Raw genomic sequence first — 18,558 nt, forward strand, 5'->3', positions numbered from 1 at the left:
GTGAGGCTTCCCACGCGTGCTCATAGCCATTGAGCCTCAAACCCAAAAAAACGCCTGCAGCACCTGGGGTTCACAGCCGGTCTCCCATGCAGCTACTAACCAGGCAGGAAGCCACTTAGCTTCCGCAATCTGACGAGAGCAGGCGCTTTCGGCTTATTGTGGCCGCAGGCAATCTCCAATGCGCCGTTCCGGCGCCTTGAAGGTGAGGCTTCCCACGCGTGCTCATAGCCATTGGGCCTCAAACCCAAAAAAACACCTGCAGCACCAGAGGTTCACAGCCGGTCTCCCATGCAGCTACTAACCAGGTCTGAAGCCACTTAGCTTCCACGCTCTGACGAGAGCGGACGCTTTCGGCTTAGTGTGCCCGCAGGTAAACTCCAAGGCGCCGCTCCGACGCCTTGAAGGTGAGGCTTCCCACGCGTGCTCATAGCCATTGGGCCTCAAACCCAAAACAACACCTGCAGCACCTGGGGTTCACAGCCGGTTTCCCATGCAGCTACTAACCAGGCCTGAAGTCACTTAGCTTCCGCGATCTGATGAGAGCGGGCGCTTTCGGCTTAGTGTGGCCGCAGGCAAGCTCCAAGGCGCCGTTCTGGCGCCTTGAAGGTGAGGCTTCCCACGCGTGCTCATAGCCATTGAGCCTCAAACCCAAAAAAACGCCTGCAGCACCTGGGGTTCACAGCCGGTCTCCCATGCAGCTACTAACCAGGCAGGAAGCCACTTAGCTTCCGCAATCTGACGAGAGCAGGCGCTTTCGGCTTATTGTGGCCGCAGGCAATCTCCAATGCGCCGTTCCGGCGCCTTGAAGGTGAGGCTTCCCACGCGTGCTCATAGCCATTGGGCCTCAAACCCAAAAAAACACCTGCAGCACCAGAGGTTCACAGCCGGTCTCCCATGCAGCTACTAACCAGGTCTGAAGCCACTTAGCTTCCACGCTCTGACGAGAGCGGACGCTTTCGGCTTAGTGTGGCCGCAGGTAAACTCCAAGGCGCCGCTCCGACGCCTTGAAGGTGAGGCTTCCCACGCGTGCTCATAGCCATTGGGCCTCAAACCCAAAAAAACGCCTGCAGCACCTGGGGTTCACAGCCGGTCTCCCATGCAGCTACTAACCAGGCCTGAAGCCACTTAGCTTCCGCGATCTGACGAGAGCGGGCGCTTTCGGCTTAGTGTGGCCGCAGGTAAATTCCAAGGCGCCGCTCCGACTCCTTGAAGGTGAGGCTTCCCACGCATGCTCATAGCCATTGGGCCTCAAACCCAAAAAAACACCTGCAGCACCTGGGGTTCACAGCCGGTCTCCCATGCAGCTACTAACCAGGCCTGAAGCCACTTACCTTCCGCGATCTGACGAGAGCGGGCGCTTTCGGCTTAGTGTGGCCGCAGGTAAACTCCAAGGCGCCGCTCCGACGCCTTGAAGGTGAGGCTTCCCACGCGTGCTCATAGCCATTGGGCCTCAAACCCGAAAAAACACCTGCAGCACCTGGGGTTCACAGCCGGTCTCCCATGCAGCTACTAACCAGGCCTGAAGCCACTTAGCTTCCGCGATCTGACGAGAGCAGGCGCTTTCGGCTTAGTGTGGCCGCAGGCAAACTCCAAGGCGCCGCTCCGGCGCCTTGAAGGTGAGGCTTCCCACGCGTGCTCATAGCCATTGGGCCTCAAACCCAAAAAAACGCCTGCAGCACCTGGGGTTCACAGCCGGTCTCCCATGCAGCTACTAACCAGGCCTGAAGCCACTTAGCTTCCGCAATCTGACGAGCGCGGGCGCTTTCAGCTTATTGTGGCCGCAGGCAAACTCCAAGGCGCCGTTCCGGCGCCTTGAAGGTGAGGCTTCCCACGCGTGCTCATAGCCATTGGGCCTCAAACCCAAAAAAACACCTGCAGCACCAGAGGTTCACAGCCGGTCTCCCATGCAGCTACTAACCAGGCCTGATGCCACTTAGCTTCCACGCTTTGACGAGAGCGGACGCTTTCGGCTTAGTGTGGCCGCAGGCAAACTCCAAGGCGCCGCTCCGGCGCCTTGAAGGTGAGGCTTCCCACGCGTGCTCATAGCCATTGGGCCTCAAACCCAAAAAAACGCCTGCAGCACCTGGGGTTCACAGCCGGTCTCCCATGCAGCTACTAACCAGGCCTGAAGCCACTTAGCTTACGCAATCTGACGAGAGCAGGCGCTTTCCGCTTAGTGTGGCCACAGGCAAACTCCAAGGCGCCGTTCCGACGCCTTGAAGGTGAGGCTTCCCACGCGTGCTCATAGCCATTGGGCCTCAAACCCAAAAAAACGCCTGCAGCACCTGGGGTTCACAGCCGGTCTCCCATGCAGCTACTAACCAGGCCTGAAGCCACTTAGCTTCCGCGATCTGACGAGAGCGGGCGCTTTCGGCTTAGTGTGGCCGCAGGAAAACTCCAAGGCGCCGTTCCGGCGCCTTGAAGGTGAGGCTTCCCACGCGTGCTCATAGCCATTGGGCCTCAAACCCAAAAAAACACCTGCAGCACCTGGGGTTCACAGCCGGTCTCCCATGCAGCTACTAACCAGGCCTGAAGCCACTTAGCTTCCGCGATCTGACGAGAGCGGGCGCTTTCGGCTTAGTGTGGCCGCAAGCAAACTCCAAGGCGCCGCTCCGGCGCCTTGAAGGTGAGGCTTCCCACGCGTGCTCATAGCCATTGGGCCTCAAACCCCAAAAAATGCCTGCAGCACCTGGGGTTCACAGCCAGTCTCCCATGCAGCTACTAACCAGGCCTGAAGCCACTTAGCTTCAGCGATCTGACGAGAGCAGGCGCTTTCGGCTTAGTGTGGCCGCAGGCAAACTTCAAGGCGCCGCTCCGGCGCCTTGAAGGTGAGGCTTCCCACGCGTGCTCATAGCCATTGGGCCTCAAACCCAAAAAAACGCCTGCAGCACCTGGGGTTCACAGCCGGTCTCCCATGCAGCTACTAACCAGGCCTGAAGCCACTTAGCTTCAGCGATCTGACGAGAGCAGGCGCTTTCGGCTTAGTGTGGCCGCAGGCAAACTCCAAGGCGCCGCTCCGGCGCCTTGAAGGTGAGGCTTCCCACGCGTGCTCATAGCCATTGGGCCTCAAACCCAAAAAAACGCCTGCAGCACCTGGGGTTCACAGCCGGTCTCCCACGCAGCTACTAACCAGGCCTGAAGCCACTTAGCTTCCGCGATCTGACGAGAGCGGGCGCTTTCGGCTTAGTGTGGCCGCAGGCAAACTCCAAGGCGCCGTTCCGGCGCCTTGAAGGTGAGGCTTCCCACGCGTGCTCATAGCCATTGAGCCTCAAACCCAAAAAAACGCCTGCAGCACCTGGGGTTCACAGCCGGTCTCCCATGCAGCTACTAACCAGGCCTGAAGCCACTTACCTTCAGCGATCTGACGAGAGCGGGCGCTTTCGGCTTAGTGTGGCCGCAGGCAAACTCCAAGGCGCCGCTCCGGCGCCTTGAAGGTGAGGCTTCCCACGCGTGCTCATAGCCATTGGGCCTCAAACCCAAAAAAACGCCTGCAGCACCTGGGGTTCACAGCCGGTCTCCCATGCAGCTACTAACCAGGCCTGAAGCCACTTAGCTTCCAGGCTCTGACGAGAGCGGACGCTTTCGGCTTAGTGTGGCCGCAGGCAAACTCCAAGGCGCCGCTCCGGCGCCTTGAAGGTGAGGCTTCCCACGCGTGCTCATAGCCATTGGGCCTCAAACCCAAAAAAACGCCTGCAGCACCTCAGTTCTCAGCCGGTCTCCCATGCAGCTACTAACCAGGCCTGAAGCCACTTAGCTTCCGCGATCTGACGAGAGCGGGCGCTTTCGGCTTAGTGTGGCCGCAGGTAAACTCCAAGGCGCCGCTCCGACGCCTTGAAGGTGAGGCTTCCCACGCGTGCTCATAGCCATTGGGCCTCAAACCCAAAAAAACACCTGCAGCACCTGGGGTTCACAGCCGGTCTCCCATGCAGCTACTAACCAGGCCTGAAGCCACTTAGCTTCCGCGATCTGATGAGAGCAGGCGCTTTCGGCTTAGTGTGGCCGCAGGCAAACTCCAAGGCGCCGTTCCGACGCCTTGAAGGTGAGGCTTCCCACGCGTGCTCATAGCCATTGGGCCTCAAACCCAAAAAAACGCCTGCAGCACCTGGGGTTCACAGCCGGTCTCCCATGCAGCTACTAACCAGGCCTGAAGCCACTTAGCTTCCGCGATCTGACGAGAGCAGGCGCTTTCGGCTTAGTGTGGCCGCAGGCAAACTTCAAGGCGCCGCTCCGGCGCCTTGAAGGTGAGGCTTCCCACGCGTGCTCATAGCCATTGGGCCTCAAACCCAAAAAAACGCCTGCAGCACCTGGGGTTCACAGCCGGTCTCCCATGCAGCTACTAACCAGGCCTGAAGCCACTTAGCTTCAGCGATCTGACGAGAGCAGGCGCTTTCGGCTTAGTGTGGCCGCAGGCAAACTCCAAGGCGCCGCTCCGGCGCCTTGAAGGTGAGGCTTCCCACGCGTGCTCATAGCCATTGGGCCTCAAACCCAAAAAAACGCCTGCAGCACCTGGGGTTCACAGCCGGTCTCCCACGCAGCTACTAACCAGGCCTGAAGCCACTTAGCTTCCGCGATCTGACGAGAGCGGGCGCTTTCGGCTTAGTGTGGCCGCAGGCAAACTCCAAGGCGCCGTTCCGGCGCCTTGAAGGTGAGGCTTCCCACGCGTGCTCATAGCCATTGAGCCTCAAACCCAAAAAAACGCCTGCAGCACCTGGGGTTCACAGCCGGTCTCCCATGCAGCTACTAACCAGGCCTGAAGCCACTTACCTTCAGCGATCTGACGAGAGCGGGCGCTTTCGGCTTAGTGTGGCCGCAGGCAAACTCCAAGGCGCCGCTCCGGCGCCTTGAAGGTGAGGCTTCCCACGCGTGCTCATAGCCATTGGGCCTCAAACCCAAAAAAACGCCTGCAGCACCTGGGGTTCACAGCCGGTCTCCCATGCAGCTACTAACCAGGCCTGAAGCCACTTAGCTTCCAGGCTCTGACGAGAGCGGACGCTTTCGGCTTAGTGTGGCCGCAGGCAAACTCCAAGGCGCCGCTCCGGCGCCTTGAAGGTGAGGCTTCCCACGCGTGCTCATAGCCATTGGGCCTCAAACCCAAAAAAACGCCTGCAGCACCTCAGTTCTCAGCCGGTCTCCCATGCAGCTACTAACCAGGCCTGAAGCCACTTAGCTTCCGCGATCTGACGAGAGCGGGCGCTTTCGGCTTAGTGTGGCCGCAGGTAAACTCCAAGGCGCCGCTCCGACGCCTTGAAGGTGAGGCTTCCCACGCGTGCTCATAGCCATTGGGCCTCAAACCCAAAAAAACACCTGCAGCACCTGGGGTTCACAGCCGGTCTCCCATGCAGCTACTAACCAGGCCTGAAGCCACTTAGCTTCCGCGATCTGATGAGAGCAGGCGCTTTCGGCTTAGTGTGGCCGCAGGCAAACTCCAAGGCGCCGTTCCGACGCCTTGAAGGTGAGGCTTCCCACGCGTGCTCATAGCCATTGGGCCTCAAACCCAAAAAAACGCCTGCAGCACCTGGGGTTCACAGCCGGTCTCCCATGCAGCTACTAACCAGGCCTGAAGCCACTTAGCTTCCGCGATCTGACGAGAGCGGGCGCTTTCGGCTTCGTGTGGCCGCAGGCAAACTCCAAGCCGCCGTTCCGGCGCCTTGAAGGTGAGGCTTCCCACGCGTGCTCATAGCCATTGGGCCTCAAACCCAAAAAAACACCTGCAGCACCTGGGGTTCACAGCCGGTCTCCAATGCAGCTACTAAACAGGCCTGAAGCCACTTAGCTTCCGCGATCTGACGAGAGCGGGCGCTTTCGGCTTAGTGTGGCCGCAGGCAAACTCCAAGGCGCCGTTCCGGCGCCTTGAAGGTGAGGCTTCCCACGCGTGCTCATAGCCATTGGGCCTCAAACCCAAAAAAACACCTGCAGCACCTGGGGTTCACAGCCGGTCTCCCATGCAGCTACTAAGCAGGCCTGAAGCCACTTAGCTTCCGCGATCTGACGAGAGCGGGCGCTTTCGGCTTAGTGTGGCCGCAAGCAAACTCCAAGGCGCCGCTCCGGCGCCTTGAAGGTAAGGCTTCCCACGCGTGCTCATAGCCATTGGGCCTCAAACCCCAAAAAATGCCTGCAGCACCTGGGGTTCACAGCCGGTCTCCCATGCAGCTACTAACCAGGCCTGAAGCCACTTAGCTTCAGCGATCTGACGAGAGCAGGCGCTTTCAGCTTAGTGTGGCCGCAGGAAAACTTCAAGGCGCCGCTCCGGCGCCTTGAAGGTCAGGCTTCCCACGCGTGCTCATAGCCATTGGGCCTCAAACCCAAAAAAACGCCTGCAGCACCTGGGGTTCACAGCCGGTCTCCCATGCAGCTACTAACCAGGCCTGAAGCCACTTAGCTTCAGCGATCTGACGAAAGCAGGCGCTTTCGGCTTAGTGTGGCCGCAGGCAAACTCCAAGGCGCCGCTCCGGCGCCTTGAAGGTGAGGCTTCCCACGCGTGCTCATAGCCATTGGGCCTTAAACCCAAAAAATCGCCTGCAGCACCTGGGGTTCACAGCCGGTCTCCCATGCAGCTACTAACCAGGCCTGAAGCCACTTAGCTTCCGCGCTCTGACGAGAGCGGGCGCTTTCGGCTTAGTGTGGCCGCAGGTAAACTCCAAGGCGCCGCTCCGGCGCCTTGAAGGTGAGGCTTCCCACGCGTGCTCATAGCCATTGGGCCTTAACGCAAAAATACACCTGCAGCACCTGGGGTTCACAGCCGGTCTCCCATGCAGCTACTAACCTGGCCTGAAGCCACTTAGCTTCTGTGATCTGACGAGAGCGGGCGCTTTCGGCTTAGTGTGGCCGCAGGCAAACTCCAAGCCGCCGTTCCGGCGCCTTGAAGGTGAGGCTTCCCACGCGTGCTCATAGCCATTGGGCCTCAAACCCAAAAAAACACCTGCAGCACCTGGGGTTCACAGCCGGTCTCCCATGCAGCTACTAACCAGGCCTGAAGCCACTTAACTTCCGCGATCTGACGAGAGCGGGCGCTTTCGGCTTAGTGTGGCCGCAGGCAAACTCCAAGGCGCCGTTTCGGCGCCTTGAAGGTGAGGCTTCCCATGCGTGCTCATAGCCATTGGGCCTCAAACCCAAAAAAATGCCTGCAGCACCTGGGGTTCACAGCCGGTCTCCCATGCAGCTACTAACCAGACCTGAAGCCACTTAGCTTCCGCGATCTGACGAGAGCGGGCGCTTTCGGCTTAGTGTGGCCGCAGGCAAAATCCAAGGCGCCGCTCCGGCGCCTTGAAGGTGAGGCTTCCCACGCGTGCTCATAGCCATTGGGCCTCAAACCCAAAAAAACACCTGCAGCACCTGGGGTTCACAGCCGGTCTCCCATGCAGCTACTAACCAGGCCTGAAGCCACTTAGCTTCCGCGATCTGACGAGAGCGGGCGCTTTCGGCTTAGTGTGGCCGCAGGCAAACTCCAAGGCGCCGCTCCGGCGCCTTGAAGGTGAGGCTTCCCACGCGTGCTCATACCCATTGGGCCTCAAACCCAAAAAAACGCCTGCAGCTCCTGGGGTTCACAGCCGGTCTCCCATGCAGCTACTAACCAGGCCTGAAGCCACTTAGCTTCCGCGATCTGACGAGAGCGGGCGCTTTCGGCTTAGTGTGGCCGCAGGCAAACTCCATGGCGCCGCTCCGGCGCCTTGAAGGTGAGGCTTCCCACGCGTGCTCATAGCCATTGGGCCTCAAACCCAAAAAAACACCTGCAGCACCTGGGGTTCACAGCCGGTCTACCATGCAGCTACTAACCAGGCCTGAAGCCACTTAGCTTCCGCGATCTGACGAGAGCGGGCGCTTTCGGCTTAGTGTGGCCGCAGGCGAACTACAAGGCGCCGCTCCGGCGCCTTGAAGGTGAGGCTTCCCACGCGTGCTCATAGCCATTGGGCCTCAAACCCAAAAAAACGCCTGCAGCACCTGGGGTTCACAGCCGGTCTCCCATGCAGCTACTAACCAGGCCTGAAGCCACTTAGCTTCCGCGATCTGACGAGAGCGGGCGCTTTCGGCTTAGTGTGGCCGCAGGAAAACTCCAAAGCGCCGCTCCGGCGCCTTGAAGGTGAGGCTTCCCACGCGTGCTCATAGCCATTGGGCCTCAAACCCAAAAAAACGCCTGCAGCACCTGGGGTTCACAGCCAGTCTCCCATGCAGCTACTAACCAGGCCTGAAGCCACTTAGCTTCCGCGATCTGACGAGAGCGGGCGCTTTCGGCTTAGTGTGGCCGCAGGTAAACTCCAAGGCGCCGTTTCGGCGCCTTGAAGGTGAGGCTTCCCACGCGTGCTCATAGCCATTGGGCCTCAAACCCAAAAAAACACCTGCAGCACCTGGGGTTCACAGCCGGTCTCCCATGCAGCTACTAACCAGGCCTGAAGCCACTTAGCTTCCGCGAACTGACGAGAGCGGGCGCTTTCGGCTTAGTGTGGCCACAGGCAAACTCCAAGGCGCCGCTCCGGCGCCTTGAAGGTAAGGCTTCCCACGCGTGCTCATAGCCATTGGGCCTCAAACCCCAAAAAACGCCTGCAGCACCTGGGGTTCACAGCCGGTCTCCCATGCAGCTACTAACCAGGCCTGAAGCCACTTAGTTTCCGCGATCTGACGAGAGCGGGCGCTTTCGGCTTAGTGTGGCCGCAGGCAAACTCCAAGGCGCCACTCCGGCACCTTGAAGGTGAGGCTTCCCACGCGTGCTCATAGCCATTGGGCCTCAAACCCCAAAAAACACCTGCAGCACCTCGGGTTCACAGCCGGTCTCCCATGCAGCTACTAACCAGGCCTGAAGCCACTTAGCTTCCGCGATCTGACGAGAGCGGGCGCTTTCGGCTTAGTGTGGCCGCAGGCAAACTCTAAGGCGCCGTTCCGGCGCCTTGAAGGTGAGGCTTCCCACGCGTGCTCATAGCCATTGGGCCTCAAACCCAAAAAACGCCTGCAGCACCTGGGGTTCACAGCCGGTCTCCCATGCAGCTACTAACCAGACCTGAAGCCACTTAGCTTCCGCGATCTGACGAGAGCGGGCGCTTTCGGCTTAGTGTGGCAGCAGGCAAACTCCAAGGCGCCGCTCCGGCGCCTTGAAGGTGAGGCTTCCCACGCGTGCTCATAGCCATTGGGCCTCAAACCCAAAAAAACGCCTGCAGCACCTGGGGTTCACAGCCGGTCTCCCATGCAGCTACTAACCAGGCCTGAAGCCACTTAGTTTCCGCGATCTGACGAGAGCGGGCGCTTTAGGCTTAGCGTGGCCGCAGGCAAACTCCAAGGCGCCGCTCCGGCGCCTTGAAGGTGAGGCTTCCCACGCGTGCTCATAGCCATTGGGCCTCAAACCCCAAAAAACACCTGCAGCACCTCGGGTTCACAGCCGGTCTCCCATGCAGCTACTAACCAGGCCTGAAGCCACTTAGCTTCCGTGATCTGATGAGAGCGGGCGCTTTCGGCTTAGTGTGGCCGCAGGCAAACTCCAAGGCGCCGTTCCGGCGCCTTGAAGGTGAGGCTTCCCACGCGTGCTCATAGCCATTAAGCCTCAAACCCAAAAAAACGCCTGCAGCACCTGGGGTTCACAGCCGGTCTCCCATGCAGCTACTAACCAGGCCTGAAGCCACTTAGCTTCCGCGATCTGACGAGAGCGGGCGCTTTCGGCTTAGTGTGGCCGCAGGCAAACTCCAAGGCGCCGTTCCGGCGCCTTGAAGGTGAGGCTTCCCACGCGTGCTCATAGCCATTGGGCCTCAAACCCAAAAAAACGCCTGCAGCACCTGGGGTTCACAGCCGGTCTCCCATGCAGCTACTAACCAGGCCTGAAGCCACTTAGCTTCCGCGATCTGACGAGAGCAGGCGCTTTCGGCTTAGTGTGGCCGCAGCCAAACTACAAGGCGCCGTTCCGGCGCCTTGAAGGTGAGGCTTCCCACGCGTGCTCATAGCCATTGGGCCTCAAACCCAAAAAAACGCCTGCAGCACCTGGAGTTCACAGCCGGTCTCCCATGCAGCTACTAACCAGGCCTGAAGCCACTTAGCTTCCGCGATCTGACGAGAGCGGGCGCTTTCGGCTTAGTGTGGCCGCAGGCAAACTCCAAGGCGCCGCTCCGGCGCCTTGAAGGTGAGGCTTCCCACGCGTGCTCATAGCCATTGGGCCTCAAACCCAAAAAAACGCCTGCAGCACCTGGGGTTCACAGCCGGTCTCCCATGCAGCTACTAACCAGGCCTGAAGCCACTTAGCTTCCGCGATCTGACGAGAGCGGGCGCTTTTGGCTTAGTGTGGCCGCAGGCAAAACGCAAGGCGCCGCTCCGGCGCCTTGAAGGTGAGGCTTCCCACGCGTGCTCATAGCCATTGGGCCTCAAACCCAAAAAAACGCCTGCAGCACCTGGGGTTCACAGCCGGTCTCCCATGCAGCTACTAACCAGGCCTGAAGCCACTTAGCTTCCGCAATCTGACGAGAGCGGGCGCTTTCGGCTTAGTGTGGCCGCAGGCAGACTCCAAGGCGCCGCTCCGGCGCCTTGAAAGTGAGGCTTCCCACGCGTGCTCATAGCCATTGGGCCTCAAACCCAAAAAAATGCCTGCAGCACCTGGGGTTCACAGCCGGTCTCCCATGCAGCTACTAACCAGGCCTGAAGCCACTTAGCTTCTGCGATCTGACGAGAGCGGGCGCTTTCGGCTTAGTGTGGCCGCAGGCAAACACTAAGGCGCCGTTCCGGCGCCTTGAAGGTGAGGCTTCCCACGCGTGCTCATAGCCATTGGGCCTCAAACCCCAAAAAACACCTGCAGCACCTGGGGTTCACAGCCGGTCTCCCATGCAGCTACTAACCAGGCCTGAAGCCACTTAGCTTCCGCGATATGACGAAAGCGGGCGCTTTCGGCTTAGTGTGGCCGCAGGAAAACTCCAAGGCGCCGCTCCGGCGCCTTGAAGGTGAGGCTTCCCACGCGTGCTCATAGCCATTGGGCCTCAAACCCAAAAAAACGCCCGCAGCACCTGGGGTTCACAGCCGGTCTCCCATGCAGCTACTAACCAGGCCTGAAGCCACTTAGCTTCCGCGATCTGACGAGAGCGGGCGCTTTCGGCTTAGTGTGGCCGCAGGCAAACTCCAAGGCGCCGCTCCGGCGGCTTGAAGGTGAGGCTTCCCACGCGTGCTCATAGCCATTGGGCCTCAAACCCAAAAAAACGCCTGCAGCACCTGGGGTTCACAGCCGGTCTCCCATGCAGCTACTAACCAGGCCTGAAGCCACTTAGCTTCCGCAATCTGACGAGAGCGGGCGCTTTCGGCTTAGTGTGGCCGCAGGCAAACTCTAAGGCGCCGTTCCGGCGCCTTGAAGGTGAGGCTTCCCACGCGTGCTCATAGCCATTGGGCCTCAAACCCAAAAAAACGCCTGCAGCACCTGGGGTTCACAGCCGGTCTCCCATGCAGCTACTAACCAGGCCTGAAGCCACTTAGCTTCCGCGAACTGACGAGAGTGGGCGCTTTAGGCTTAGTGTGGCCGCAGGCAAACTCCAAGGCGCCGCTCCGGCGCCTTGAAGGTGAGGCTTCCCACGCGTGCTCATAGCCATTGGGCCTCAAACCCAAAAAAACGCCTGCAGCACCTGGGGTTCACAGCCGGTCTCCCATGCAGCTACTAACCAGGCCTGAAGCCACTTAGTTTCCGCGATCTGACGAGAGCGGGCGCTTTCGGCTTAGTGTGGCCGCAGGCAAACTCCAAGGCGCCGCTCCGGCGCCTTGAAGGTGAGGCTTCCCACGCGTGCTCATAGCCATTGGGCCTCAAACCCCAAAAAACACCTGCAGCACCTCGGGTTCACAGCCGGTCTCCCATGCAGCTACTAACCAGGCCTGAAGCCACTTAGCTTCCGTGATCTGATGAGAGCGGGCGCTTTCGGCTTAGTGTGGCCGCAGGCAAACTCCAAGGCGCCGTTCCGGCGCCTTGAAGGTGAGGCTTCCCACGCGTGCTCATAGCCATTGGGCCTCAAACCCAAAAAAACGCCTGCAGCACCTGGGGTTCACAGCCGGTCTCCCATGCAGCTACTAACCAGGCCTGAAGCCACTTAGCTTCCGCGATCTGACGAGAGCGGGCGCTTTCGGCTTAGTGTGGCCGCAGGCAAACTCCAAGGCGCCGCTTCGGCGCCTTGAAGGTGAGGCTTCTCACGCGTACTCATAGCCATTGGGCCTCAAACCCAAAAAAACGCCTGCAGCACCTGGGGTTCACATCCGGTCTCCCATGCAGCTACTAACCAGGCCTGAAGCCACTTAGTTTCCGCGATCTGACGAGAGCGGGCGCTTTCGGCTTAGCGTGGCCGCAGGCAAACTCCAAGGCGCCGCTCCGGCGCCTTGAAGGTGAGGCTTCCCACGCGTGCTCATAGCCATTGGGCCTCAAACCCCAAAAAACACCTGCAGCACCTCGGGTTCACAGCCGGTCTCCCATGCAGCTACTAACCAGGCCTGAAGCCACTTAGCTTCCGTGATCTGATGAGAGCGGGCGCTTTAGGCTTAGTGTGGCCGCAGGCAAACTCCAAGGCGCCGTTCCGGCGCCTTGAAGGTGAGGCTTCCCACGCGTGCTCATAGCCATTGGGCCTCAAACCCAAAAAAACGCCTGCAGCACCTGGGGTTCACAGCCGGTCTCCCATGCAGCTACTAACCAGGCCTGAAGTCACTTAGCTTCCGCGATCTGACGAGAGCGGGCGCTTTCGGCTTAGTGTGGCCGCAGGCAAACGCCAAGGCGCCGCTCCGGCGCCTTGAAGGTGAGGCTTCCCACGCGTGCTCATAGCCATTGGGCCTCAAACCCAAAAAAACACCTGCAGCACCTGGGGTTCACAGCCGGTATCCCATGCAGCAACTAACCAGGCCTGAAGCCACTTAGCTTCCGCGATCTGACGAGAACGGGCGCTTTCGGCTTAGTGTGGCCGCAGGCAAACTGCAAGGCGCCGCTCCGGCGCCTTGAAGGTGAGGCTTCCCACGCGTGCTCATAGCCATTGGGCCTCAAACCCAAAAAAACGCCTGCAGCACCTGGGGTTCACAGCCAGTCTCCCATGCAGCTACTAACCAGGCCTGAAGCCACTTAGCTTCCACGATCTGACGAGAGCGGGCGCTTTCGGCTTAGTGTGGCCGCAGGCAAAATCCAAGGCGTCGCTCCGGCGCCTTGAAGGTGAGGCTTCCCACGCGTGCTCATAGCCATTAACCCTCAAACCCAAAAAAACGCCTGCAGCACCTGGGGTTCACAGCCGGTCTCCCATGCAGCTACTAACCAGGCCTGAAGCCACTTAGCTTCCGCGATCTGACGAGAGCGGGCGCTTTCGGCTTAGTGTGGCCGCAGCCAAACTCCAAGGCGCCGTTCCGGCGCCTTGAAGGTGAGGCTTCCCACGCGTGCTCATAGCCATTGGGCCTCAAACCCAAAAAAACGCCTGCAGCACCTGGGGTTCACAGCCGGTCTCCCATGCAGCTACTAACCAGGCCTGAAGCCACTTAGCTTCCACGATATGACGAAAGCGGGCGCTTTCGGCTTAGTGTGGCCGCAGGAAAACTCCAAGGCGCCGCTCCGGCGCCTTGAAGGTGAGGCTTCCCACGCGTGCTCATAGCCATTGGGCCTCAAACCCAAAAAAACGCCCGCAGCACCTGGGGTTCACAGCCGGTCTCCCATGCAGCTACTAACCAGGCCTGAAGCCACTTAGCTTCCGCGATCTGACGAGAGCGGGCGCTTTCGGCTTAGTGTGGCCGCAGGCAAACTCCAAGGCGCCGCTCCGGCGGCTTGAAGGTGAGGCTTCCCACGCGTGCTCATAGCCATTGGGACTCAAACCCAAAAAAACGCCTGCAGCACCTGGGGTTCACAGCCGGTCTCCCATGCAGCTACTAACCAGGCCTGAAGCCACTTAGCTTCCGCGATCTGACGAGAGCGGGCGCTTTCGGCTTAGTGTGGCCGCAGGCAAACTCTAAGGCGCCGTTCCGGCGCCTTGAAGGTGAGGCTTCCCACGCGTGCTCATAGCCATTGGGCCTCAAACCCAAAAAAACGCCTGCAGCACCTGGGGTTCACAGCCGGTCTCCCATGCAGCTACTAACCAGGCCTGAAGCCACTTAGCTTCCGCGAACTGACGAGAGTGGGCGCTTTAGGCTTAGTGTGGCCGCAGGCAAACTCCAAGGCGCCGCTCCGGCGCCTTGAAGGTGAGGCTTCCCACGCGTGCTCATAGCCATTGGGCCTCAAACCCAAAAAAACGCCTGCAGCACCTGGGGTTCACAGCCGGTCTCCCATGCAGCTACTAACCAGGCCTGAAGCCACTTAGTTTCCGCGATCTGACGAGAGCGGGCGCTTTCGGCTTAGTGTGGCCGCAGGCAAACTCCAAGGCGCCGCTCCGGCGCCTTGAAGGTGAGGCTTCCCACGCGTGCTCATAGCCATTGGGCCTCAAACCCCAAAAAACACCTGCAGCACCTCGGGTTCACAGCCGGTCTCCCATGCAGCTACTAACCAGGCCTGAAGCCACTTAGCTTCCGTGATCTGATGAGAGCGGGCGCTTTAGGCTTAGTGTGGCCGCAGGCAAACTCCAAGGCGCCGTTCCGGCGCCTTGAAGGTGAGGCTTCCCACGCGTGCTCATAGCCATTGGGCCTCAAACCCAAAAAAACGCCTGCAGCACCTGGGGTTCACAGCCGGTCTCCCATGCAGCTACTAACCAGGCCTGAAGTCACTTAGCTTCCGCGATCTGACGAGAGCGGGCGCTTTCGGCTTAGTGCGGCCGCAGGCAAACGCCAAGGCGCCGCTCCGGCGCCTTGAAGGTGAGGCTTCCCACGCGTGCTCATAGCCATTGGGCCTCAAACCCAAAAAAACACCTGCAGCACCTGGGGTTCACAGCCGGTATCCCATGCAGCAACTAACCAGGCCTGAAGCCACTTAGCTTCCGCGATCTGACGAGAACGGGCGCTTTCGGCTTAGTGTGGCCGCAGGCAAACTGCAAGGCGCCGCTCCGGCGCCTTGAAGGTGAGGCTTCCCACGCGTGCTCATAGCCATTGGGCCTCAAACCCAAAAAAACGCCTGCAGCACCTGGGGTTCACAGCCAGTCTCCCATGCAGCTACTAACCAGGCCTGAAGCCACTTAGCTTCCACGATCTGACGAGAGCGGGCGCTTTCGGCTTAGTGTGGCCGCAGGCAAAATCCAAGGCGTCGCTCCGGCGCCTTGAAGGTGAGGCTTCCCACGCGTGCTCATAGCCATTAACCCTCAAACCCAAAAAAACGCCTGCAGCACCTGGGGTTCACAGCCGGTCTCCCATGCAGCTACTAACCAGGCCTGAAGCCACTTAGCTTCCGCGATCTGACGAGAGCGGGCGCTTTCGGCTTAGTGTGGCCGCAGCCAAACTCCAAGGCGCCGTTCCGGCGCCTTGAAGGTGAGGCTTCCCACGCGTGCTCATAGCCATTGGGCCTCAAACCCAAAAAAACGCCTGCAGCACCTGGGGTTCACAGCCGGTCTCCCATGCAGCTACTAACCAGGCCTGAAGCCACTTAGCTTCCGCGATCTGACGAGAGCGGGCGCTTTCGGCTTAGTGTAGCCGCAGGCAAACTCCATGGCGCCGCTCCGGCGCCTTGAAGGTGAGGCTTCCCACGCGTGCTCATAGCCATTGGGCCTCAAACCCAAAAAAACGCCTGCAGCACCTGGGGTTCACAGCCGGTCTCCCATGCAGCTACTAACCAGGCCTGAAGCCACTTAGCTTCCGCGATCTGACGAGAGCGGGCGCTTTCTGCTTAGTGTGGCCGCAGGCAAACTCCAAGGCGCCGTTCTGGCGTCTTGAAGGTGAGGCTTCCCACGCGTGCTCATAGCCATTGGGCCTCAAACCCAAAAAAACGCCTGCAGCACCTGGGGTTCACCGCCGGTCTCCCATGCAGCTACTAACCAGGCCTGAAGCCACTTAGCTTCCGCGATCTGACGAGAGCGGGCGCTTTTGGCTTAGTGTGGCCGCAGGCAAACTCCAAGGCGCCGCTCCGGCGCCTTGAAGGTGAGGCTTCCCACGCGTGCTCATAGCCATTGGGCCTCAAACCCAAAAAAACGCCTGCAGCACCTGGGGTTCACAGCCGGTCTCCCATGCAGCTACTAACCAGGCCTGAAGCCACTTAGCTTCCGCGATCTGATGAGAGCGGGCGCTTTCGGCTTAGTGTGGCCGCAGGCAAACTGCAAGGCGCCGCTCCGGCGCCTTGAAGGTGAGGCTTCCCACGCGTGCTCATAGCCATTGGGCCTCAAACCCAAAAAAACACCTGCAGCACCTGGGGTTCACAGCCGGTCTCCCATGCAGCTACTAACCAGGCCTGAAGCCACATAGCTTCCGCGATCTGACGAGAGCAGGCACTTTCGGCTTAGTGTGGCCGCAGGCAAACTCCTAGGCGCCGTTCCGGCGCCTTGAAGGTGAGGCTTCCCACGCGTGCTCATAGCCATTGGGCCTCAAACCCAAAAAAACGCCTGCAGCACCTGGGGTTCACAGCCGGTCTCCCATGCAGCTACTAACCAGGCCTGAAGCCACTTAGTTTCCGCGATCTGACGAGAGCGGGCGCTTTCGGCTTAGCGTGGCCGCAGGCAAACTCCAAGGCGCCGCTCCGGCGCCTTGAAGGTGAGGCTTCCCACGCGTGCTCATAGCCATTGGGCCTCAAACCCCAAAAAACACCTGCAGCACCTCGGGTTCACAGCCGGTCTCCCATGCAGCTACTAACCAGGCCTGAAGCCACTTAGCTTCCGTGATCTGATGAGAGCGGGCGCTTTAGGCTTAGTGTGGCCGCAGGCAAACTCCAAGGCGCCGTTCCGGCGCCTTGAAGGTGAGGCTTCCCACGCGTGCTCATAGCCATTGGGCCTCAAACCCAAAAAAACGCCTGCAGCACCTGGGGTTCACAGCCGGTCTCCCATGCAGCTACTAACCAGGCCTGAAGTCACTTAGCTTCCGCGATCTGACGAGAGCGGGCGCTTTCGGCTTAGTGTGGCCGCAGGCAAACGCCAAGGCGCCGCTCCGGCGCCTTGAAGGTGAGGCTTCCCACGCGTGCTCATAGCCATTGGGCCTCAAACCCAAAAAAACACCTGCAGCACCTGGGGTTCACAGCCGGTATCCCATGCAGCAACTAACCAGGCCTGAAGCCACTTAGCTTCCGCGATCTGACGAGAACGGGCGCTTTCGGCTTAGTGTGGCCGCAGGCAAACTGCAAGGCGCCGCTCCGGCGCCTTGAAGGTGAGGCTTCCCACGCGTGCTCATAGCCATTGGGCCTCAAACCCAAAAAAACGCCTGCAGCACCTGGGGTTCACAGCCAGTCTCCCATGCAGCTACTAACCAGGCCTGAAGCCACTTAGCTTCCACGATCTGACGAGAGCGGGCGCTTTCGGCTTAGTGTGGCCGCAGGCAAAATCCAAGGCGTCGCTCCGGCGCCTTGAAGGTGAGGCTTCCCACGCGTGCTCATAGCCATTAACCCTCAAACCCAAAAAAACGCCTGCAGCACCTGGGGTTCACAGCCGGTCTCCCATGCAGCTACTAACCAGGCCTGAAGCCACTTAGCTTCCGCGATCTGACGAGAGCGGGCGCTTTCGGCTTAGTGTGGCCGCAGCCAAACTCCAAGGCGCCGTTCCGGCGCCTTGAAGGTGAGGCTTCCCACGCGTGCTCATAGCCATTGGGCCTCAAACCCAAAAAAACGCCTGCAGCACCTGGGGTTCACAGCCGGTCTCCCATGCAGCTACTAACCAGGCCTGAAGCCACTTAGCTTCCGCGATCTGACGAGAGCGGGCGCTTTCTGCTTAGTGTGGCCGCAGGCAAACTCCAAGGCGCCGTTCTGGCGTCTTGAAGGTGAGGCTTCCCACGCGTGCTCATAGCCATTGGGCCTCAAACCCAAAAAAACGCCTGCAGCACCTGGGGTTCACCGCCGGTCTCCCATGCAGCTACTAACCAGGCCTGAAGCCACTTAGCTTCCGCGATCTGACGAGAGCGGGCGCTTTTGGCTTAGTGTGGCCGCAGGCAAACTCCAAGGCGCCGCTCCGGCGCCTTGAAGGTGAGGCTTCCCACGCGTGCTCATAGCCATTGGGCCTCAAACCCAAAAAAACGCCTGCAGCACCTGGGGTTCACAGCCGGTCTCCCATGCAGCTACTAACCAGGCCTGAAGCCACATAGCTTCCGCGATCTGACGAGAGCAGGCACTTTCGGCTTAGTGTGGCCGCAGGCAAACTCCTAGGCGCCGTTCCGGCGCCTTGAAGGTGAGGCTTCCCACGCGTGCTCATAGCCATTGGGCCTCAAACCCAAAAAAACGCCTGCAGCACCTGGGGTTCACAGCCGGTCTCCCATGCAGCTACTAACCAGGCCTGAAGCCACTTAGCTTCCGCGATCTGACGAGAGCGGGCGCTTTCGGCTTAGTGTGGCCGCAGGAAAACTCCAAAGCGCCGCTCCGGCGCCTTGAAGGTGAGGCTTCCCACGCATGCTCATAGCCATTGGGCCTCAAACCCAAAAAAAACGCCTGCAGCACCTGGGGTTCACAGCCGGTCTCCCATGCAGCTACTAACCAGGCCTGAAACCACTTAGCTTCCGCGATCTGACGAGAGCGGGCGCTTTCGGCTTAGTGTGGCCGCAGGCAAACTGCAA

At 60.1% G+C, this 18,558-nt stretch overlaps 92 pseudogenes; all 92 read right to left on the bottom strand.

The window, feature by feature from the left end:
* Nucleotides 1-51: 51 nt before the first annotated feature.
* Nucleotides 52-170, bottom strand: LOC137553333 (5S ribosomal RNA; annotated as a pseudogene).
* Nucleotides 171-253: 83 nt separating this feature from the next.
* Nucleotides 254-372, bottom strand: LOC137554329 (5S ribosomal RNA; annotated as a pseudogene).
* An 83-nt stretch (nt 373-455) lies between these two features.
* Nucleotides 456-574, bottom strand: LOC137550910 (5S ribosomal RNA; annotated as a pseudogene).
* Nucleotides 575-657: 83 nt separating this feature from the next.
* Nucleotides 658-776, bottom strand: LOC137553335 (5S ribosomal RNA; annotated as a pseudogene).
* An 83-nt stretch (nt 777-859) lies between these two features.
* On the bottom strand, nt 860-978 carry LOC137553554 (5S ribosomal RNA; annotated as a pseudogene).
* An 83-nt stretch (nt 979-1,061) lies between these two features.
* LOC137548265 (5S ribosomal RNA) lies at nt 1,062-1,180 on the bottom strand (annotated as a pseudogene).
* Nucleotides 1,181-1,263: 83 nt separating this feature from the next.
* On the bottom strand, nt 1,264-1,382 carry LOC137548339 (5S ribosomal RNA; annotated as a pseudogene).
* Nucleotides 1,383-1,465: 83 nt separating this feature from the next.
* LOC137549370 (5S ribosomal RNA) lies at nt 1,466-1,584 on the bottom strand (annotated as a pseudogene).
* An 83-nt stretch (nt 1,585-1,667) lies between these two features.
* On the bottom strand, nt 1,668-1,786 carry LOC137554048 (5S ribosomal RNA; annotated as a pseudogene).
* Nucleotides 1,787-1,869: 83 nt separating this feature from the next.
* Nucleotides 1,870-1,988, bottom strand: LOC137554613 (5S ribosomal RNA; annotated as a pseudogene).
* Nucleotides 1,989-2,071: 83 nt separating this feature from the next.
* LOC137554256 (5S ribosomal RNA) lies at nt 2,072-2,190 on the bottom strand (annotated as a pseudogene).
* Nucleotides 2,191-2,273: 83 nt separating this feature from the next.
* Nucleotides 2,274-2,392, bottom strand: LOC137548079 (5S ribosomal RNA; annotated as a pseudogene).
* An 83-nt stretch (nt 2,393-2,475) lies between these two features.
* LOC137548836 (5S ribosomal RNA) lies at nt 2,476-2,594 on the bottom strand (annotated as a pseudogene).
* Nucleotides 2,595-2,677: 83 nt separating this feature from the next.
* On the bottom strand, nt 2,678-2,796 carry LOC137550671 (5S ribosomal RNA; annotated as a pseudogene).
* An 83-nt stretch (nt 2,797-2,879) lies between these two features.
* LOC137548840 (5S ribosomal RNA) lies at nt 2,880-2,998 on the bottom strand (annotated as a pseudogene).
* An 83-nt stretch (nt 2,999-3,081) lies between these two features.
* LOC137558542 (5S ribosomal RNA) lies at nt 3,082-3,200 on the bottom strand (annotated as a pseudogene).
* Nucleotides 3,201-3,283: 83 nt separating this feature from the next.
* LOC137551274 (5S ribosomal RNA) lies at nt 3,284-3,402 on the bottom strand (annotated as a pseudogene).
* Nucleotides 3,403-3,485: 83 nt separating this feature from the next.
* On the bottom strand, nt 3,486-3,604 carry LOC137553535 (5S ribosomal RNA; annotated as a pseudogene).
* An 83-nt stretch (nt 3,605-3,687) lies between these two features.
* On the bottom strand, nt 3,688-3,805 carry LOC137552511 (5S ribosomal RNA; annotated as a pseudogene).
* Nucleotides 3,806-3,888: 83 nt separating this feature from the next.
* LOC137548561 (5S ribosomal RNA) lies at nt 3,889-4,007 on the bottom strand (annotated as a pseudogene).
* Nucleotides 4,008-4,090: 83 nt separating this feature from the next.
* LOC137548027 (5S ribosomal RNA) lies at nt 4,091-4,209 on the bottom strand (annotated as a pseudogene).
* An 83-nt stretch (nt 4,210-4,292) lies between these two features.
* LOC137548842 (5S ribosomal RNA) lies at nt 4,293-4,411 on the bottom strand (annotated as a pseudogene).
* Nucleotides 4,412-4,494: 83 nt separating this feature from the next.
* LOC137558544 (5S ribosomal RNA) lies at nt 4,495-4,613 on the bottom strand (annotated as a pseudogene).
* An 83-nt stretch (nt 4,614-4,696) lies between these two features.
* On the bottom strand, nt 4,697-4,815 carry LOC137551276 (5S ribosomal RNA; annotated as a pseudogene).
* Nucleotides 4,816-4,898: 83 nt separating this feature from the next.
* On the bottom strand, nt 4,899-5,017 carry LOC137553536 (5S ribosomal RNA; annotated as a pseudogene).
* An 83-nt stretch (nt 5,018-5,100) lies between these two features.
* Nucleotides 5,101-5,218, bottom strand: LOC137552512 (5S ribosomal RNA; annotated as a pseudogene).
* Nucleotides 5,219-5,301: 83 nt separating this feature from the next.
* LOC137548563 (5S ribosomal RNA) lies at nt 5,302-5,420 on the bottom strand (annotated as a pseudogene).
* An 83-nt stretch (nt 5,421-5,503) lies between these two features.
* LOC137549194 (5S ribosomal RNA) lies at nt 5,504-5,622 on the bottom strand (annotated as a pseudogene).
* An 83-nt stretch (nt 5,623-5,705) lies between these two features.
* LOC137552874 (5S ribosomal RNA) lies at nt 5,706-5,824 on the bottom strand (annotated as a pseudogene).
* An 83-nt stretch (nt 5,825-5,907) lies between these two features.
* On the bottom strand, nt 5,908-6,026 carry LOC137551474 (5S ribosomal RNA; annotated as a pseudogene).
* Nucleotides 6,027-6,109: 83 nt separating this feature from the next.
* Nucleotides 6,110-6,228, bottom strand: LOC137551335 (5S ribosomal RNA; annotated as a pseudogene).
* Nucleotides 6,229-6,311: 83 nt separating this feature from the next.
* On the bottom strand, nt 6,312-6,430 carry LOC137550997 (5S ribosomal RNA; annotated as a pseudogene).
* An 83-nt stretch (nt 6,431-6,513) lies between these two features.
* Nucleotides 6,514-6,632, bottom strand: LOC137549330 (5S ribosomal RNA; annotated as a pseudogene).
* An 82-nt stretch (nt 6,633-6,714) lies between these two features.
* Nucleotides 6,715-6,833, bottom strand: LOC137552575 (5S ribosomal RNA; annotated as a pseudogene).
* An 83-nt stretch (nt 6,834-6,916) lies between these two features.
* On the bottom strand, nt 6,917-7,035 carry LOC137559084 (5S ribosomal RNA; annotated as a pseudogene).
* An 83-nt stretch (nt 7,036-7,118) lies between these two features.
* Nucleotides 7,119-7,237, bottom strand: LOC137548035 (5S ribosomal RNA; annotated as a pseudogene).
* An 83-nt stretch (nt 7,238-7,320) lies between these two features.
* LOC137547705 (5S ribosomal RNA) lies at nt 7,321-7,439 on the bottom strand (annotated as a pseudogene).
* An 83-nt stretch (nt 7,440-7,522) lies between these two features.
* LOC137548392 (5S ribosomal RNA) lies at nt 7,523-7,641 on the bottom strand (annotated as a pseudogene).
* Nucleotides 7,642-7,724: 83 nt separating this feature from the next.
* LOC137549663 (5S ribosomal RNA) lies at nt 7,725-7,843 on the bottom strand (annotated as a pseudogene).
* Nucleotides 7,844-7,926: 83 nt separating this feature from the next.
* LOC137548080 (5S ribosomal RNA) lies at nt 7,927-8,045 on the bottom strand (annotated as a pseudogene).
* An 83-nt stretch (nt 8,046-8,128) lies between these two features.
* On the bottom strand, nt 8,129-8,247 carry LOC137550579 (5S ribosomal RNA; annotated as a pseudogene).
* An 83-nt stretch (nt 8,248-8,330) lies between these two features.
* Nucleotides 8,331-8,449, bottom strand: LOC137551341 (5S ribosomal RNA; annotated as a pseudogene).
* Nucleotides 8,450-8,532: 83 nt separating this feature from the next.
* Nucleotides 8,533-8,651, bottom strand: LOC137549304 (5S ribosomal RNA; annotated as a pseudogene).
* Nucleotides 8,652-8,734: 83 nt separating this feature from the next.
* On the bottom strand, nt 8,735-8,853 carry LOC137551015 (5S ribosomal RNA; annotated as a pseudogene).
* Nucleotides 8,854-8,935: 82 nt separating this feature from the next.
* LOC137551019 (5S ribosomal RNA) lies at nt 8,936-9,054 on the bottom strand (annotated as a pseudogene).
* Nucleotides 9,055-9,137: 83 nt separating this feature from the next.
* Nucleotides 9,138-9,256, bottom strand: LOC137551608 (5S ribosomal RNA; annotated as a pseudogene).
* An 83-nt stretch (nt 9,257-9,339) lies between these two features.
* Nucleotides 9,340-9,458, bottom strand: LOC137552322 (5S ribosomal RNA; annotated as a pseudogene).
* An 83-nt stretch (nt 9,459-9,541) lies between these two features.
* Nucleotides 9,542-9,660, bottom strand: LOC137557989 (5S ribosomal RNA; annotated as a pseudogene).
* Nucleotides 9,661-9,743: 83 nt separating this feature from the next.
* LOC137550705 (5S ribosomal RNA) lies at nt 9,744-9,862 on the bottom strand (annotated as a pseudogene).
* An 83-nt stretch (nt 9,863-9,945) lies between these two features.
* LOC137557597 (5S ribosomal RNA) lies at nt 9,946-10,064 on the bottom strand (annotated as a pseudogene).
* Nucleotides 10,065-10,147: 83 nt separating this feature from the next.
* Nucleotides 10,148-10,266, bottom strand: LOC137556882 (5S ribosomal RNA; annotated as a pseudogene).
* Nucleotides 10,267-10,349: 83 nt separating this feature from the next.
* LOC137548731 (5S ribosomal RNA) lies at nt 10,350-10,468 on the bottom strand (annotated as a pseudogene).
* Nucleotides 10,469-10,551: 83 nt separating this feature from the next.
* LOC137548806 (5S ribosomal RNA) lies at nt 10,552-10,670 on the bottom strand (annotated as a pseudogene).
* Nucleotides 10,671-10,753: 83 nt separating this feature from the next.
* LOC137552387 (5S ribosomal RNA) lies at nt 10,754-10,872 on the bottom strand (annotated as a pseudogene).
* An 83-nt stretch (nt 10,873-10,955) lies between these two features.
* On the bottom strand, nt 10,956-11,074 carry LOC137547624 (5S ribosomal RNA; annotated as a pseudogene).
* An 83-nt stretch (nt 11,075-11,157) lies between these two features.
* On the bottom strand, nt 11,158-11,276 carry LOC137548732 (5S ribosomal RNA; annotated as a pseudogene).
* Nucleotides 11,277-11,359: 83 nt separating this feature from the next.
* LOC137552643 (5S ribosomal RNA) lies at nt 11,360-11,478 on the bottom strand (annotated as a pseudogene).
* An 83-nt stretch (nt 11,479-11,561) lies between these two features.
* Nucleotides 11,562-11,680, bottom strand: LOC137549305 (5S ribosomal RNA; annotated as a pseudogene).
* An 83-nt stretch (nt 11,681-11,763) lies between these two features.
* Nucleotides 11,764-11,882, bottom strand: LOC137552323 (5S ribosomal RNA; annotated as a pseudogene).
* Nucleotides 11,883-11,965: 83 nt separating this feature from the next.
* Nucleotides 11,966-12,084, bottom strand: LOC137557990 (5S ribosomal RNA; annotated as a pseudogene).
* Nucleotides 12,085-12,167: 83 nt separating this feature from the next.
* Nucleotides 12,168-12,286, bottom strand: LOC137551457 (5S ribosomal RNA; annotated as a pseudogene).
* Nucleotides 12,287-12,369: 83 nt separating this feature from the next.
* Nucleotides 12,370-12,488, bottom strand: LOC137552764 (5S ribosomal RNA; annotated as a pseudogene).
* Nucleotides 12,489-12,571: 83 nt separating this feature from the next.
* LOC137548795 (5S ribosomal RNA) lies at nt 12,572-12,690 on the bottom strand (annotated as a pseudogene).
* Nucleotides 12,691-12,773: 83 nt separating this feature from the next.
* Nucleotides 12,774-12,892, bottom strand: LOC137552814 (5S ribosomal RNA; annotated as a pseudogene).
* An 83-nt stretch (nt 12,893-12,975) lies between these two features.
* LOC137550954 (5S ribosomal RNA) lies at nt 12,976-13,094 on the bottom strand (annotated as a pseudogene).
* An 83-nt stretch (nt 13,095-13,177) lies between these two features.
* Nucleotides 13,178-13,296, bottom strand: LOC137548777 (5S ribosomal RNA; annotated as a pseudogene).
* An 83-nt stretch (nt 13,297-13,379) lies between these two features.
* On the bottom strand, nt 13,380-13,498 carry LOC137553434 (5S ribosomal RNA; annotated as a pseudogene).
* Nucleotides 13,499-13,581: 83 nt separating this feature from the next.
* On the bottom strand, nt 13,582-13,700 carry LOC137547625 (5S ribosomal RNA; annotated as a pseudogene).
* Nucleotides 13,701-13,783: 83 nt separating this feature from the next.
* LOC137557991 (5S ribosomal RNA) lies at nt 13,784-13,902 on the bottom strand (annotated as a pseudogene).
* Nucleotides 13,903-13,985: 83 nt separating this feature from the next.
* On the bottom strand, nt 13,986-14,104 carry LOC137552644 (5S ribosomal RNA; annotated as a pseudogene).
* Nucleotides 14,105-14,187: 83 nt separating this feature from the next.
* Nucleotides 14,188-14,306, bottom strand: LOC137549306 (5S ribosomal RNA; annotated as a pseudogene).
* An 83-nt stretch (nt 14,307-14,389) lies between these two features.
* Nucleotides 14,390-14,508, bottom strand: LOC137552766 (5S ribosomal RNA; annotated as a pseudogene).
* An 83-nt stretch (nt 14,509-14,591) lies between these two features.
* On the bottom strand, nt 14,592-14,710 carry LOC137551003 (5S ribosomal RNA; annotated as a pseudogene).
* An 83-nt stretch (nt 14,711-14,793) lies between these two features.
* LOC137552815 (5S ribosomal RNA) lies at nt 14,794-14,912 on the bottom strand (annotated as a pseudogene).
* An 83-nt stretch (nt 14,913-14,995) lies between these two features.
* On the bottom strand, nt 14,996-15,114 carry LOC137550955 (5S ribosomal RNA; annotated as a pseudogene).
* An 83-nt stretch (nt 15,115-15,197) lies between these two features.
* Nucleotides 15,198-15,316, bottom strand: LOC137548778 (5S ribosomal RNA; annotated as a pseudogene).
* Nucleotides 15,317-15,399: 83 nt separating this feature from the next.
* On the bottom strand, nt 15,400-15,518 carry LOC137559526 (5S ribosomal RNA; annotated as a pseudogene).
* An 83-nt stretch (nt 15,519-15,601) lies between these two features.
* Nucleotides 15,602-15,720, bottom strand: LOC137549149 (5S ribosomal RNA; annotated as a pseudogene).
* An 83-nt stretch (nt 15,721-15,803) lies between these two features.
* Nucleotides 15,804-15,922, bottom strand: LOC137559473 (5S ribosomal RNA; annotated as a pseudogene).
* An 83-nt stretch (nt 15,923-16,005) lies between these two features.
* On the bottom strand, nt 16,006-16,124 carry LOC137556905 (5S ribosomal RNA; annotated as a pseudogene).
* Nucleotides 16,125-16,207: 83 nt separating this feature from the next.
* LOC137553208 (5S ribosomal RNA) lies at nt 16,208-16,326 on the bottom strand (annotated as a pseudogene).
* Nucleotides 16,327-16,409: 83 nt separating this feature from the next.
* Nucleotides 16,410-16,528, bottom strand: LOC137551167 (5S ribosomal RNA; annotated as a pseudogene).
* Nucleotides 16,529-16,611: 83 nt separating this feature from the next.
* LOC137552768 (5S ribosomal RNA) lies at nt 16,612-16,730 on the bottom strand (annotated as a pseudogene).
* An 83-nt stretch (nt 16,731-16,813) lies between these two features.
* On the bottom strand, nt 16,814-16,932 carry LOC137548797 (5S ribosomal RNA; annotated as a pseudogene).
* An 83-nt stretch (nt 16,933-17,015) lies between these two features.
* On the bottom strand, nt 17,016-17,134 carry LOC137552816 (5S ribosomal RNA; annotated as a pseudogene).
* Nucleotides 17,135-17,217: 83 nt separating this feature from the next.
* LOC137550956 (5S ribosomal RNA) lies at nt 17,218-17,336 on the bottom strand (annotated as a pseudogene).
* Nucleotides 17,337-17,419: 83 nt separating this feature from the next.
* LOC137548779 (5S ribosomal RNA) lies at nt 17,420-17,538 on the bottom strand (annotated as a pseudogene).
* Nucleotides 17,539-17,621: 83 nt separating this feature from the next.
* LOC137549150 (5S ribosomal RNA) lies at nt 17,622-17,740 on the bottom strand (annotated as a pseudogene).
* An 83-nt stretch (nt 17,741-17,823) lies between these two features.
* Nucleotides 17,824-17,942, bottom strand: LOC137559474 (5S ribosomal RNA; annotated as a pseudogene).
* Nucleotides 17,943-18,025: 83 nt separating this feature from the next.
* LOC137552529 (5S ribosomal RNA) lies at nt 18,026-18,144 on the bottom strand (annotated as a pseudogene).
* Nucleotides 18,145-18,227: 83 nt separating this feature from the next.
* LOC137548082 (5S ribosomal RNA) lies at nt 18,228-18,346 on the bottom strand (annotated as a pseudogene).
* An 84-nt stretch (nt 18,347-18,430) lies between these two features.
* On the bottom strand, nt 18,431-18,549 carry LOC137547602 (5S ribosomal RNA; annotated as a pseudogene).
* Between the last annotated feature and the right edge of the window lie 9 nt (nt 18,550-18,558).

This window comes from Hyperolius riggenbachi, chromosome 2, assembly GCF_040937935.1.
Source record: "Hyperolius riggenbachi isolate aHypRig1 chromosome 2, aHypRig1.pri, whole genome shotgun sequence".
NCBI classification, from domain to species: Eukaryota; Metazoa; Chordata; class Amphibia; order Anura; family Hyperoliidae; genus Hyperolius; species Hyperolius riggenbachi.